Source organism: Chiloscyllium punctatum, chromosome 14 (assembly GCF_047496795.1).
Source record: "Chiloscyllium punctatum isolate Juve2018m chromosome 14, sChiPun1.3, whole genome shotgun sequence".
NCBI lineage: Eukaryota > Metazoa > Chordata > Chondrichthyes > Orectolobiformes > Hemiscylliidae > Chiloscyllium > Chiloscyllium punctatum.
The window spans coordinates 58,658,673-58,672,328 of NC_092752.1; the positions used below are offsets into that span (position 1 = coordinate 58,658,673).

The 13,656-nt window shown below is 45.3% G+C and overlaps 1 long non-coding RNA gene across 1 annotated transcript in view; it reads left to right on the forward strand.

The window, feature by feature from the left end:
- LOC140485773 (uncharacterized) overlaps nucleotides 1-13,656 on the forward strand; it is a 120,923-nt gene that overhangs the window by 43,380 nt on the left and 63,887 nt on the right. Inside the window, exons 5-6 of the long non-coding RNA XR_011962437.1 lie at nucleotides 1,759-1,887; nucleotides 12,092-12,210. This is a non-coding gene — a long non-coding RNA (uncharacterized lncRNA). The remainder of the gene's footprint in view (nucleotides 1-1,758; nucleotides 1,888-12,091; nucleotides 12,211-13,656) is intronic.

The window sequence follows — 13,656 nt, forward strand, 5'->3', positions numbered from 1 at the left end:
TAACCATGGTGAAGATGATGTGTTGGGGGCCGGGGAAATGGAAGTCTTGGAGGAGTGGAGGGTGTGGGTGGTGTTTCAAACGAATGTGGGTAGTTCCTGGACTGGGGGATAGGACAATGTCGAGGTAGGCAGACATGAGTTCGGTGGGGTAGGAGCATGGTGAGACAATGGGTCGGCCAGGGTGGTCAGGCTTGTGGATCTTGGGAAGGAGGTAGAACCGGGTGGTGGGGGATCCCGGACAATGAGGTTGGAAGCTGTGGGTGGGAGATCTCCTCCTGAGGTGATGAGGTTCTGTATGGTCTGGGAGATGATGGTTTGGTCATGGGAGATGGGTCATGGTAGAGAGGGTGGTCGGAGCTGGTGTCTTCGAGTTGGCGTCCGGCTTCAGCAGTGTAGAGGTCAGTGAGCCAAACTACCACTGCACCCCCTTTATCTTTTGGTTTGATGGTGATGTCGGGAGTGGAGCAGCGGGATTGGAGGGCTGCACATTGTCAGGGTGAGAGGTTGAAGTGGGGGAGGGGGTAGATAGGTTGAGGTGATTAATGTCTCAGCGGCAGTGGGAATTGAAGAGATCGAAGCCAGGTAATAGGCCAGCACTGGGTGTCCAGGTGAATGGAGTGTGTTGGAGGCCGGCAAATGGGTCCTTGGAAGGTGGGCGGGAGTCTTGATTGTAAAAGTACGCATGGAGAAGGCGGAAGAAGTGTTCAACGTCACGGCGTGTATTAAATTCATTGATGCAAGAACGGAGGGGGATAAAGGTAAAGCCTTTGCTGAAGACTGATCATTCGTCCTCAGTGAGGGAGAGGTCAGGGGGAATGGTGAAAACTCGGCAGGACTGGGAGCTGGGACCTGCCGTAGGTGTGGAGCTGGGGGAGGGGACGGAGCCTGTAACTGGAGTGGGTGTGGTGTTAGGGGGAATGGGGGTGGAGTCATGAGCAGGGGTGGGGTTCCCCTCAGGGTTCTGGGGGGCGGGGATGGTGATGGTGAGACCTGGGGGTGGTGTCAGCAGAATGCAAGTGAGTGGTGTTGGTGGGGACGGAAGTGGTGGCAAACACGCAGTGGGGGTGCGCAGAAGTCACTGAGCGTGTGACATTAGCGATGCTGTGAGGGCGGAAGTGATGTCACTTGTGGTGTATGAGGAATTGTGAGGGGCGGAAATGGCATTTACTTTATTTTAACCAATAATTTCCTGTCACAAATCTATTTGACAATGTAGTATTTTAATTAAACTCAGTCCCTTACTGTTTCTTTCTGTTGGTCTTCATCCACATCTCCATGGTGTTCCAATATTTCAACCTTTCTCTTTGGACTTGGGAACTTCCATTCAACTGAGACCTGTCCCACTCATCTGTGTCCATTTACAGCACACCGCATCATCCAGAGGAGCCTATCCCAATAAAATAGCTCAGTCCTCCCTGAGTACTGGCAGCAATGCTCACTAGTCAGAACCACTTCTGATAATACCATTGTGTGATCCTGATACATTCCTGCACTCTGCTGATATCACTCAGTCTCTCTCCAAGTGATATCCCTCACTGTGAGGGTCTAATTGCTGTCTCTGTCAGTGTCTCTCACTCTTGCAGCTACTCCAGATCCTGAGCCAACAGCATTCTCCACTCCAGAGAGATGCAACTGCACAGGCCATGGATGGAGACTGGGAATTTCCAGATCTCTGTGGGACTCAGTGCCATTCTCCAAGTGTAACCTTCATTGCATTAGTCTAATTTCCCATTCTGTCTACTTCTCTGTCTCCTGCAGGTATTCCTGATGTCCCTGACTCAGCAGAATTCCCAATTCCTGTCTCGTCCATCACCACATTGAAGACAGTTGGTCAGCCAGAGAAAGGTGAAGACTGAGATCTGGAGGCTTCAGTAAATCCTGCAGCCGGTAAGATCACTTACAGTAAACAGCACAGGGAGGAGTTAGTGGACTTTAATTCAGACCCTGAGGGCATGATGTAGGAACAATGCTGGGCAAGGAACATGAGAAAATTCTCAGGCTTCATTATCACCATCTTGTCTGTAATTTCATCTGTTCCACAGAACCCTCCCTATGTCTGTCAGTTTCTCCATTGTCTGTTTCATAGACACCACTTCCCCTATCTCTATCAGCCCCTGCAATCCTGCTTATCCCTATAAGCTCCTCATATCAGTAAGACTGTCCAAGTGTCTGCCTTTGCCTTTAATCCCGGGTTCTGTCGCATCTCTCCTTATCTGTGAAAAACAACCCGTCAGTTCCTTCAGCCATCCTGGTCAGCGTAGTCCTTTTCAGACCTGAAAACCTTTCTGTCTTTGTGACTTTTTCAAACTCCTACTACCTTCATGATCTCTGTAACCTTCCCGTCACAACAACAAACAAGCTCTGTACCTTAGTAACCTCCTCCAGCTGTTAGACTCTGGGCACAAATCAGAGTGACCCTGCTTCTCTCATAAATTAGTTTCTGCATTTCTAATGATGACTATGAACTCTTCCTGTCTGTAAAACACACTCAGTCCCTGTAAACTCTGCTGGTCCCGCTTCATGTAATTTCCTTCAAAAACTACAAACCTTTATGCCTTTAACCTCCTCCAGATCCGACCACACAGTCTATTTCTAAAACCTCCATGAGTCATAGAGATGTACAATATGGAAACAGACCCTTCAGTCCAACCTGCCAATGCCGACCAGCTATCCCAATTCAATCTTGTCCCACCTGCTAGCACCCGGCCCATATCCCTCCAAATCCTTCCTATTCATATACGCATCCAAATGCCTCTTAAATGTTGCAAATGTACCATCCTCCACTACATCCACTGGCTGCTCATTCCATACAGGTACCACCCTCTGTGTGAAAAAGTTGCCCCTTGGGTTTCTTTTATATCTTTCCCCTCTCACCCTAAACCTATGCCCTCTAGTTCTGGACTCCCCCACCCCAGGGAAAAGACTTTGTCTATTTGTCCTATCCATAACCCTCATAATTTTCTAAACCTCTGTAAGGTCACCCCTCAGCCTCCGACACTCCAGTGAAAACAGCCCCAGCCTGTTCAGCCTTTCCCTACAGCTCATATCTTCCAACCCTGGCAACATCCTTGAAAATCTTTTCTGAACCATTTCAAGTTTTACAACATCTTTCCGATAGGAAGTCAACCAGAATTGCATGCAATATTCCAACAGTGGCCTAACCAATGTCCTGTACATCTGCAACATGACCCCCAACTCCAGTACTCAATACTCTGACCAATAAAGGAAAGCATACCAAATGCCTTCTTCACTATCCTGTTGACCTGTGGTTCCACTTTCAAGGAGCTATGAACCCACACTCCAAGTTATCTTTGTTCAGCCACACCCCCTAGGACCTTACCATTAAGTGCATAAGTCCTGCTAAAATTTGCTTTCCCAAAATGCAGCACCTCGCATTTATGTGAATTTAACTCCATCTGCCACTCCTCAGACAATTGGCTCAGCTGGTCCAGAGCCTGTTGTAATCTGAGGTAACCCTCTTCGCTGTCCACTACACCTCCAATTTTGGTGTCATCTGCAAACTTACTGACTGCACCTCTTCTGCTCACATCCAAATCATTTATGTAAATGACAAAATGTAAAGGATCCACCACCGATCCCAGTAGTACTCCACTGGTCACAGGCCTCCAGTCGGAAAAAGAACCCTCCACAGCCACCCTCTGTCTTCTACCTTTAAGCCAGTTCTGTATTCAAATGGCGAGTTCTCCCTGTATTCCATGAGATCTAATCTTGCTAATCATTCTCCCAAGGGGAACCTTGTCGAACGCCTTACTGAAGTCCATATAGATCACGTCTACTGCTGTGCTCTCATCAGCCTTCTTTGTTACATCTTCAAAAAACTCAATCAAGTTTCTGACACATGATTTCCCATGCACAAAGCCATGTTGACTATTCCTAATCAGTCCTTGCCTTTCCAAATACATGTGCATCCTGTCCCTCAGGATTCTCTCCAACAACCTGTCCACCGCCGAGGTCAGGCTCACCGGTCTATAGTTCCCTGGCTTGTCCTCACCACCCTTCTGAAACAGTGACACCATGTTTGCCAACCTCCAGTGTTCCGCCACTTCATCTGTGACTATCGATGACACAAATATCTCAGCAAGAGGTCCAGAAATCACTTCTCTAGCTTCCCACAGAGTTCTCGGGTGCACCTAATCAGGTCCTGGGGATTTATCCACCTTTAAGCGTTTCAAGATATCCAGCACTTCCTCCTCTGTATATCTGGACATTTTGCAAGATGTCACCATCTATTTCCCAACAGTCTATATCTTCCATACCCTTTTCCACAGTAAATACTGATGCAAAATGTTCATTTAGTATCTCCCCAATTTTCTGTGGCTCCACACAAAGGCCGCCTTGCTGATGGGGCCCTATTTTCTCTCTAGTTACCCTTTTGTCATGAATGTATTTGTAAAAACCCTTTCGATTCTCCTTAATTCTGTTTGCCAGACCTATCTCATGTCCTGGTTTTGCCCTCCTGATTTCCCTCTTAAGTATACTCCTGTTTCCTTTATACTCTTCTAAGGATTCACTCGATCTATCCTGTCAATATCTGACATATGCTTCCTTCTTTTTCTTAATCAAACCCTCAACTTCCTGAGTCATCCAGCCTTCCCTTTCACCCTGACAGGAATATACTTTCTCTGGATTCTTGTTATCTAATTTCTGAAGGCTTCCCATTTTCCAGCCGTCCGTTTATCTGCGAACATCTGCCTCCAGTCAGCTTTCGAAAGTTCTTGCCTGATACCGTCAAAATGGGCCTTTCTCCAATTTAGAACTTCAACTTTTAGATCTGGTCTATCCTTTTCCATCACTATTTTAAAACAAATAGAATTATAGTCGCTGGCCTCAGTGCTCCCCCACTGACACCCTAGTCACCTGCCCTGCCTTATTTCCCAAGAGTGGGTCAAGTTTTGCACCTTCTCAAGTAGGTACATCCACATACTGAATCAGAAAATTGTCTTGTACACACTTAACAAATTCCTCTCCACCTAAACCTTTAACACTATGGCAGTCCCAGTCTATGTTTGGAAAGTTGAAATCCCCTACCATAACTACCCTATTATTCTTACAGATAGCTGAGATCTCCTGACAAGTTTGTTTCTCAATTTTCTTCTGACTAGTGGGGGGGGGGGGGTCTATAATACAATCGCAATGACGTGATCATCTCTTTCTTAATTCTCATTTCCACCCAAATAACTTCCCTGGATGTATTTCTGGGAATATCCTCCCTCAGCACAGCTGTTATGCTATCCCTAATCAAAAATGTCACTCCCTCTCCTCTCTTGCCTCCCTTTCTAACCTTCCTGTGGCAATTGTATCCTGGAACATTAATCTGCCAGTCCTGCCCATCCCTGAACCATGTTTCTGTCATAGCTATGAGATCCCAGTGCCATGTTCCTAACCATGCCCTGAGTTCATCTGCCTTCCCTGTTGGGGCCCTTACATTGAAATAAATGCAGTTTAATGTATTAGTCCTACCTTGTCCCTGCCTGTCCTGACTGTTTGATTAACTTCTGTTCTCAGCTGTACCCGTCGCAGATCGAACTCCCAAAGTCCTTCCTGTGATTGATACCATGTCCCATCCCTGTAATCCTCGAAAGCCGTGTAGAGTCCTCGCATTTCTAAAATCTTCCCTGTATCTGTCACCTGTTCCATCTTCCACAACTCTCCCTATCTCCGTAAGACACACCCCCGTCCCAGTTACTACAGCCTGCTGTATCGCTAAATGCCAGTAGTCACTATAATATCAGAATAAGGTGTGAAAGCAGGAATACTGTACTGGGTTAGATAATCAGTCCTGATCATATTGAATGGCGGGACCGACTGTGTAGTCAAATGGCCGATACCTGCTCTTCTTTCCTGTGCTTTCTATAAACTTACCATCACCATAAGCTCCTTCATGTCCCCACAATCCTCCTACGTGTGTAAGCCCCTTCAGTCCCCACAGCCCTCCCTATCTCCATAAACTCCTTCAGTCCCCACGACTCTTCCTATCCACGTAACCTGAATCATTCCCCACAAATCTCCCTAACTCCATAACCTCCAAAAGGCCCCACGACCCTCCCGTTCAGAGCAACCTCCTTCAGTCCCCATGATCCTCCTGATCTGTGCAACCTCCTTCAGTCCCAACAACCCTCCAGATCTGTTTGGCCTCTTTCAGGCCCCACATCACTCCCTATCTTCATAACGTTCTTCAGTTACCACTGCACTCTGTATGTCCATAATCTCATACAGTCCCCACATCACTCCCTATCTCCATAATGTCCTTCAGTCCCCATGACCCTCCTTATTTCCAAAACCTCTCTTACCTGTTGAACCTGTAAGCTACCTTCTTCAGATTGAGAAACCAGAACTCCCATAACCCTTTCTGCTGTCAGTCTAAAACCATATAGTGTTACTCTGACAGTAGGTCGGGAGCTGGAATGTGTTTGAAAGGATATGTCAATAAATAATAACTGGACCCTCAGAAACACATTTAATAAAAAGAGAATGTGGTTTTGAGCCTGTTGGATTGTATTTTTATTGGTGTGAATATAAATGGCAGGATAGATATGGGTGTAGGAGTGGCTGTACCGAGGATACGGTTTATTTAAATTTTCAGAAACCTTTCCACAAGTTTCAATAAGGACTAAGGAGTAACTTGGTAGAGAATAGGGCCCCTTAACTACCAGGAGGTGGATGAGATATTAGACAAAATAGTGATGTCAGAGGTTACTGTGGAAAAAGACATGGAAGCTCGGGAACTTGGGGAAATAAATAGTGATGTCTTGGAATGAATCCTCACCAGAGAAGAGAAAGTGCTGGAATCTTAAAACAAATAAAGGTAGATCAATCCTCAGTAGCTCATTAGGTCTATCCTTGAATATTATGGGAAGCTAGGGAAGAGATTGCGGTGTCCCTAACAGAGATATTTATATTATCAACAGACACAGTGAGGTGTTGGAAGACTGCAGGGCGGCTAATGCTGTTCCATCACTTAAGGGCTGAAGGGAAACGCCAGGAAATTACAGCCGCGTGAGTCCAGTGATGGGGAAGTTGTTGGAGGAGAGAAAGGAGCTAGATATATTTGAAATAGCAAGGGCTGATTAGAGATAGTCAATATGGCTTTGTGAGTGGAAAACCATATGTCACAAACTGGATTGACTCTTTGAGAAGGTTGCCAAGAGATCGATAAAGTCAGAGCAGTCAACGTTGTCTACATGGACTTCAGCAAAGCATTTGCGAAGGTTCCAAGCGATGTAGAACATTTAGTCAAGAGGAAGAAGGAAGCTAAATTAAGGTTGAGGAACCAAGGATCAGAAGCAGGGCTCTAGAGAGTTACATGGGGCAGCACGGTGGCTCAGTGGTTAGCACTGCTGCCTCACAACACCAGGGACGCAATTTCGATTCCAGCCCCAGGCGACTGACTGTGTGGAAGTTGCACATTCTCTCCATGTCTGCGTGGGTTTCCAACACGTGCTCCGGTTTCCACGCACAGTCCAAAGATGAGCAGGTTATGCGAATCAGCCATGCGTTGTTCAAGAAAAGGAATAGAGATAATCCTGGGAACTACAGACCTGTCAGTCTTCTGTCTGTGATGTGCAGATTATTGGAGAGGACGCTGAGAGACAGGACTTATGATTCCCTGAAAAACCATAGTTTGATTACAGAGGGTCAGCATGGCTTTGTAAGGGACAGGTCATGCCTCACAAATCTTAGTGAATCCAATGAGAATATGACGATATGCATTTATGGCTCATTGGAAAAGTACAGGGCATGGGAAACATGGAAACCTGCCAGTCTGGATACAGAATTCCTGGCCCAGAGAAGACAGAGGGTGATGACAGATGGAAAGCATTCAGCCTGGAGCTCGGTGACCAGTGGTTTTCTGCAGGGAGAGGTTACAGGACCTCTGCTCTTTGTGAGTTTATGAACGACTGGGATGTGTGATTGGATGAGTGGGTAATTAAGTTTCCCAATGACATGAAGGTTGGTTGAGTGGTGAATAGTGTAGATGTCTATGGGAGGTTGCAACGGGACATTGACAGGATGTAGAGCTGGGCTGAGAAGTGGCAGATGAAGTCAAATCTGGAAAAGCGTGAAGTGACTCATTTTGCAGAATACAGGGATAAAGGCAGAATACTGAATAGTGTGGAGGAACAGATGGATCTTGGATTTCATAACCAGAGATCCGTCAAATTTGTCACCCAAGCTGAAAATGTTGTTAAGAAGGATTATGTTGTATTGGCTTTCATTAGCTGGGGGATTGAGTTTTAAAGCCATGAAGTTATGCTGCAGATCTAGAGATGCCTGTTTAGACCCCACTTGGAATATTGTGTTCAGTTCTGATCCCTTCATTACAGGAAGGATGTGGAAGCTCTAGAGAGGATAATAAGGAGATTTATCAGGATACTGCCTGGACTGGACAGCATGTCTTATGAAGAAGGGTTGACGGAGCTAAGGCTTTTCTCATTGGTGTGAAGAAGGGGGCGGGGCGACTCGGTAGATGTGAACAAGATGGTGTGAGGCATAGATAGAGTGAATAGTGAGAGACCTCTTTATCCCATGGCATACATGGTACAAGGGGCATAATGTTAGGGTGATTGGAGGATGGGTAAGGGGAGATTTCAGATGTAGGTTCTTTACACAGAGAGTGGTGGGTGGGTGGAACAGGACATTTTAACAGACTCTTGGATAGGCACATGGATGATAGTAAAATGAAGTGTATGGAAGTTAATTTGATCTTACAGTCGGGTAAAATGTTGGCATGTCATCATGGCCGAAGGGTCTTGTTCTGTCTTCTACGTTCTGTGTGGTAAACTGGGTAATAAGCTCAAATCAATATAAAAGGATATGACATTCAGGATGAGCTAGTCAATTGGATACAAAATTGGCTTGATGGTAGGAGACAGAGGGTGGTGGGAGACATGTTGTTTTTTGACTGGAGGCATGTGACCAGCGGTGGAGTGGGTCCACTGTTGTTTGTCATTTGGATAAATGGTTTGGATGGGAATATTGGTTTCCTGGTAAGTAAGGTTTTTGAGTGACACTGAAATTGATGGTAAAGTGGACTGTGGAGAAGGTTATCTTTGATATAACAAGATGAACAGTATTGCTGGGATAGTGGGCTGCAGAATAGCAGATGGAGTTTAATTAGATAAATGTGAAGTGTTCCATTTTTGGTGAAACAAACCAGGGTGGGACCTGTACAGTTAATGTTCGGGCCCTGGGTAGTGTTGTCAGTCAGTGACCCAGGGATGCAGGTAGACAGGCTGGTGAAGCAGGTGTTTGGGATGGTTACCTTCATTGGGCAGAGCATTGAGAGTAGGAGTTGGGATGTCAAGATGCTACCTGACCTGCTGTGCTTTTCCACCACCACTATAATCTAGAATCTGGTTTCCAGCAACTACAGCCCTTGTTTTTACCATGTTGCATCTGTACAAGTCACTGGTGAGGTCACCGTAAAAGCATTGCTGATCTGTAGGAAGAACTCATCTGGTTCACTGACCTCCTTTAGGGAAGGACATCTGATATTCTAATCAGTTTGGCCGACATGTGACTCCAGACCCACAGCAATATGGCTGACTCTGTGCTACCCTCTGACCAATTCGCAGTGGGGGCAAAGAATGCTGGTCCAATCAGTGACACCTACATCCCATTAAGGAATAAATAAAGATACATATGTCCCTCCCTATCTCTGCAAACCCCTCCATCTGCAGCAATCCGTACTGGCTTTGTAACATTGTTCAGGCCCTGACTACTCTCTGTAACATTCTCACCACCTCCAGCACCTTCACCTCTCCCTGTTCCTGTTGTGTCATTAAACCCTGATCATGATTCCCCTTCCCACTGCCGCCCTCCTGCGAGCTGACCCTTTGCAATTCCTTTAACACTTACTCCTCAAATGCTCTCTTACTTCAGGATTTTAAGTACATTTTGGTGATCTTCTAAGCCTCATAATCTAATCTGATCCATTTTGTCCTGAGTGAGGGACGGGTGGGAATTTCTTGCTGAGGTTTGAACTGTTTCAATGGAATGTCCTTCTGTTGAGTATGTTTCACTGTCCCTTCAAATGTTTTCCACTGTTCATTTACAGACACATATTTCAGTCATTTTAGCCTGTTTACCTTGGTCAGTTCTCCTTTCAACCTCATGTAACTGGCTATTTTTGTTTCCAGTTGTAATTTGTCCTTTGTGATTTACTTCAAAACTTTGTTTCTTTAAACTGCACTGTATCGAAATTTCCCGGAGGATCTCTCCCGGTGACATTACTCAGTCACTAAGTTTCATCGCACAACAGTTGATCTGAGATAGTTATGTTATAGCCAGTTTCACAATGTGTTACTCAAAGAAGCACTGAAAAAAAAATCTCCTCACTCCTCTTCCAATGTCACTGTTGTCAGTGTGATTGACAAGATTATGCAAACAGGAGAAAGTGAGGACTGCAGATGCTGGTGTACCAGAGTTGAAAAATGTGGTGCTGGAAAAACACAGCAGGCCAGGTAGCATCCGCGGAGCAGGAGAATTGACTATACGAGATTATACGAATATTGAAGTTTCACCAAATTATCCACAAGCCTTTGTTAAAAATTCCAATGGGTTCCTGTTTAATGCAGTAATGAGCAATGAAATGCTGTTCGGTGGCTAAAACTGTTCAGCTGCTTGTGTCCTTGGCAGTTCTTTGAGTGTGGTGTCACAGGTCGACAGGCTGGTGAAGCAAGCATTTGGGGTGGTTACCTTCTTTGGGGGAGCACATTGAGAGTAGGAGTTGGGATGTCATGTTGCATCAGTAAAAGACATTGGTGAGGCTATCATAAAAACATTGTTAATCAGTTGGAAGAACTCATCTGGTTCACTTGTGTCCGTGGCAAGTAGTAGCCAGAATTTACATTCAAACTGACTCTACTTTATGATCTGCGGCCAAATGCTTTCTCTGTAATGCCTTTGTTATCCATTATTGTTAGCATTGCCCACTTTGCCTGAGTTTGCACGAGATTGTGAACCATTGAATATTTATGTTCACCATGTAGCTCTGTCTCTCTGCTATCCATCTACCTTATTGCAGCGATGTTGTCCATTAAAAAAAAACTTACTCTTTCCCATAATTTCCTGTCACAAATGTATTCACTGACGTACAATTTTAGTTAAACTTGGTCCCACCGAGTTCCTTTCTGCTTGTCTTCGGTCACATTCCCATGCTGTTCTGATGCATCTCCTTTTCTCTCTGGATTTGGAAAGCTCCTTTCACCAGAACCCTGGCCCTGCACCCTCTCTGTCAGTTTAAAGCCCTGTCCATAAACCTACTGACATGACTGGCCAGGACACTGCTCCCAGCATATTCCAGTGGGACCATCCTAATGGATTATTTTGTAAATCAGGTATGGGATGTGGGTGCCCTTTGGCTGACCAGCCTTTCTTGCCCATCCCTAGCTGCCCTTGAGCTGAGTAACTTGCTCAGCCATTTCAGGGGGTAATTGAGAAGCAACTACTTTGCTGTGGGGATGTCATGCAGACCACGTCAGGATGGGCAGATGTCTTTCCCGAAAGGACAAGTGTTTGGATTTGTTGTACATCAGCAATGGTCTCATACTTATTTGTGGATTGTTAATTACTATTTTTAAAATTATTGATTTCAAATTCCACCATTTCTGATGATGGGATTCCAACCTGCCTCCCTTGAACATTAGCTGAGATTTGGGATACGTGCTCTAGCAATAATACCACTCGGCCATCACTTCACCTGCTCACTGGTTGCTCATTCCTGACTGGTTATACCAGTGCATCATGAAGCAAAACCTGTTCTTCCAACACAATTGTGGAATCCTGTTACCTTCCAGTACTCTGGTGATATCACTTAGTATCTCGCTCTTTCTCTTTCTCTCTCTCTCTCAGTCTGTCTCTCTCTCTCTCTGTCTCTCTGTCTCTCTCTCTATTGCAGCTACACCAGATCTTGAGCTAACAGAATTCTCCACTCCAAAGAGATGAAGCAGCACAGGCCAGGGATGGAGACTGGGATTTTTCAGATGTCTGTCGTGGTACTCAGTGCCATTTTTAATCCTCACTGCATCAGTCTAATTTCCCATTCTGTCCATTCCTCTGTCTCCTGTAGGTACTCAATTAACTTCCCAGCTGCTGGATGTCTCGTCCATCACCTCATTGAAGACGGTTGGTCAGCCAGAGAGACAAAGGACAGGGAGATCTAGAGCCTTCAATAAATCCTGCAGTGAGGTAAGATCACTCACAGTGCACAGAGCAGAGAGCAAAGAGAGGGCTCCAAACATCAGCTAACAAGACATGACACAGGTGCAGTGCTGGAGGGGGAGCACAGCTCACACACACCCCAGGCTCAATCACCACTCCTAATGTAAGTTCTGTTGTACTAAGATTCACTACTCTGCAACAGTGTATCTATGGCATGTCTTGTGCACCGTGTCTTCAATAATTTGTAACTCCTATAACAGTTCCTATCTCTGTAATGTCCTCCTATCCCAATAGTCCCTCCACATATTTGAAATGTACTGAATTCCAGACTACCATCCCTATCGATGTAACTTGCTTCATTGTCCACAACATGTCTTATCTCGGTGGTCTCCTCCTCCAATAACTGGAGACAGAGCCATGCAGCACGGAAACTATTCCTTCAATCCAACTCATCCATGCTGACCAGAGTCCATGAATGAGTCACATTTCCCAGCATTTGACCCATATCCCTAAAAACCTTCCCCTCCCCATGTACCTGCCCAACTTTTCCATGTTGTAATTGTACTTTTCTCTACCATTTCCCCTGGAAGCTCATTCCATAACTGCACCATCCTCTGTGTAGAAAAGTTTCTCCTAAAATCTTTTGTCTTTCCTCTCCCATCTCATATTTATGCCCATTGGAACACAGAACATGACAGCGCAATACAAACCCTTCGGCCTTCGGTTTTGGGCCAACGTGTGGAACCAATCTGCAGCCCATTGAACCAACACTATTCCAGTTCTTATCCATATGTCTATCCAATGACCGTTTAAATCCTCTTAAAATTGGCGAGTCTACCACTGTTGCAGGCAATGCATTCCATGCCCCGACTATTCTGAGTAAAGAACCTACCTCTGGCATCTGTCCCATATCTAGTTATCAATATTAATATCTCCCTCAATTTAAAGCTATCTCCCCTCGTGCTAGGCATCACCATCCAAGAGAAAAGGCTCTCGCTGTCCAACCCATCTCACCTGCTGATTTCTCTTTTTTATCTCAATTAATTGACCTCAAACACATTCTCTTGAACAAAAACAGCTTAAAGTCCCTCATCCTTTCCTCATAAGACCTTCCCTCCATACCAGGTAACTTTCTTGTAAATGTCCTCTGAATCCTTTCCAAAGCTTACACATCCTTCCTGAACAAATGTGGCCACACCCAGAGTTTTGTACAGCTGCAGTATGGTCTAATGGTTCTGAAACTCAATCCCTGTACCAATACAAGCTCACACACTGAATGGCTTCTTAGAAAACCCATAAACCTGGGTGGCAACTTTGAAGGATCTATGTACATGGACATAGAGATCTCTCTGTTCATCTACACTACCATTATCCCATTACTCTGTGTTCCTGTTACTCCCTCCAGAGTGAATCGCCTCACACCTTTCCACATTAAACTCCATATGCGAACTTTCAGTCCAGCTGTCTATTATA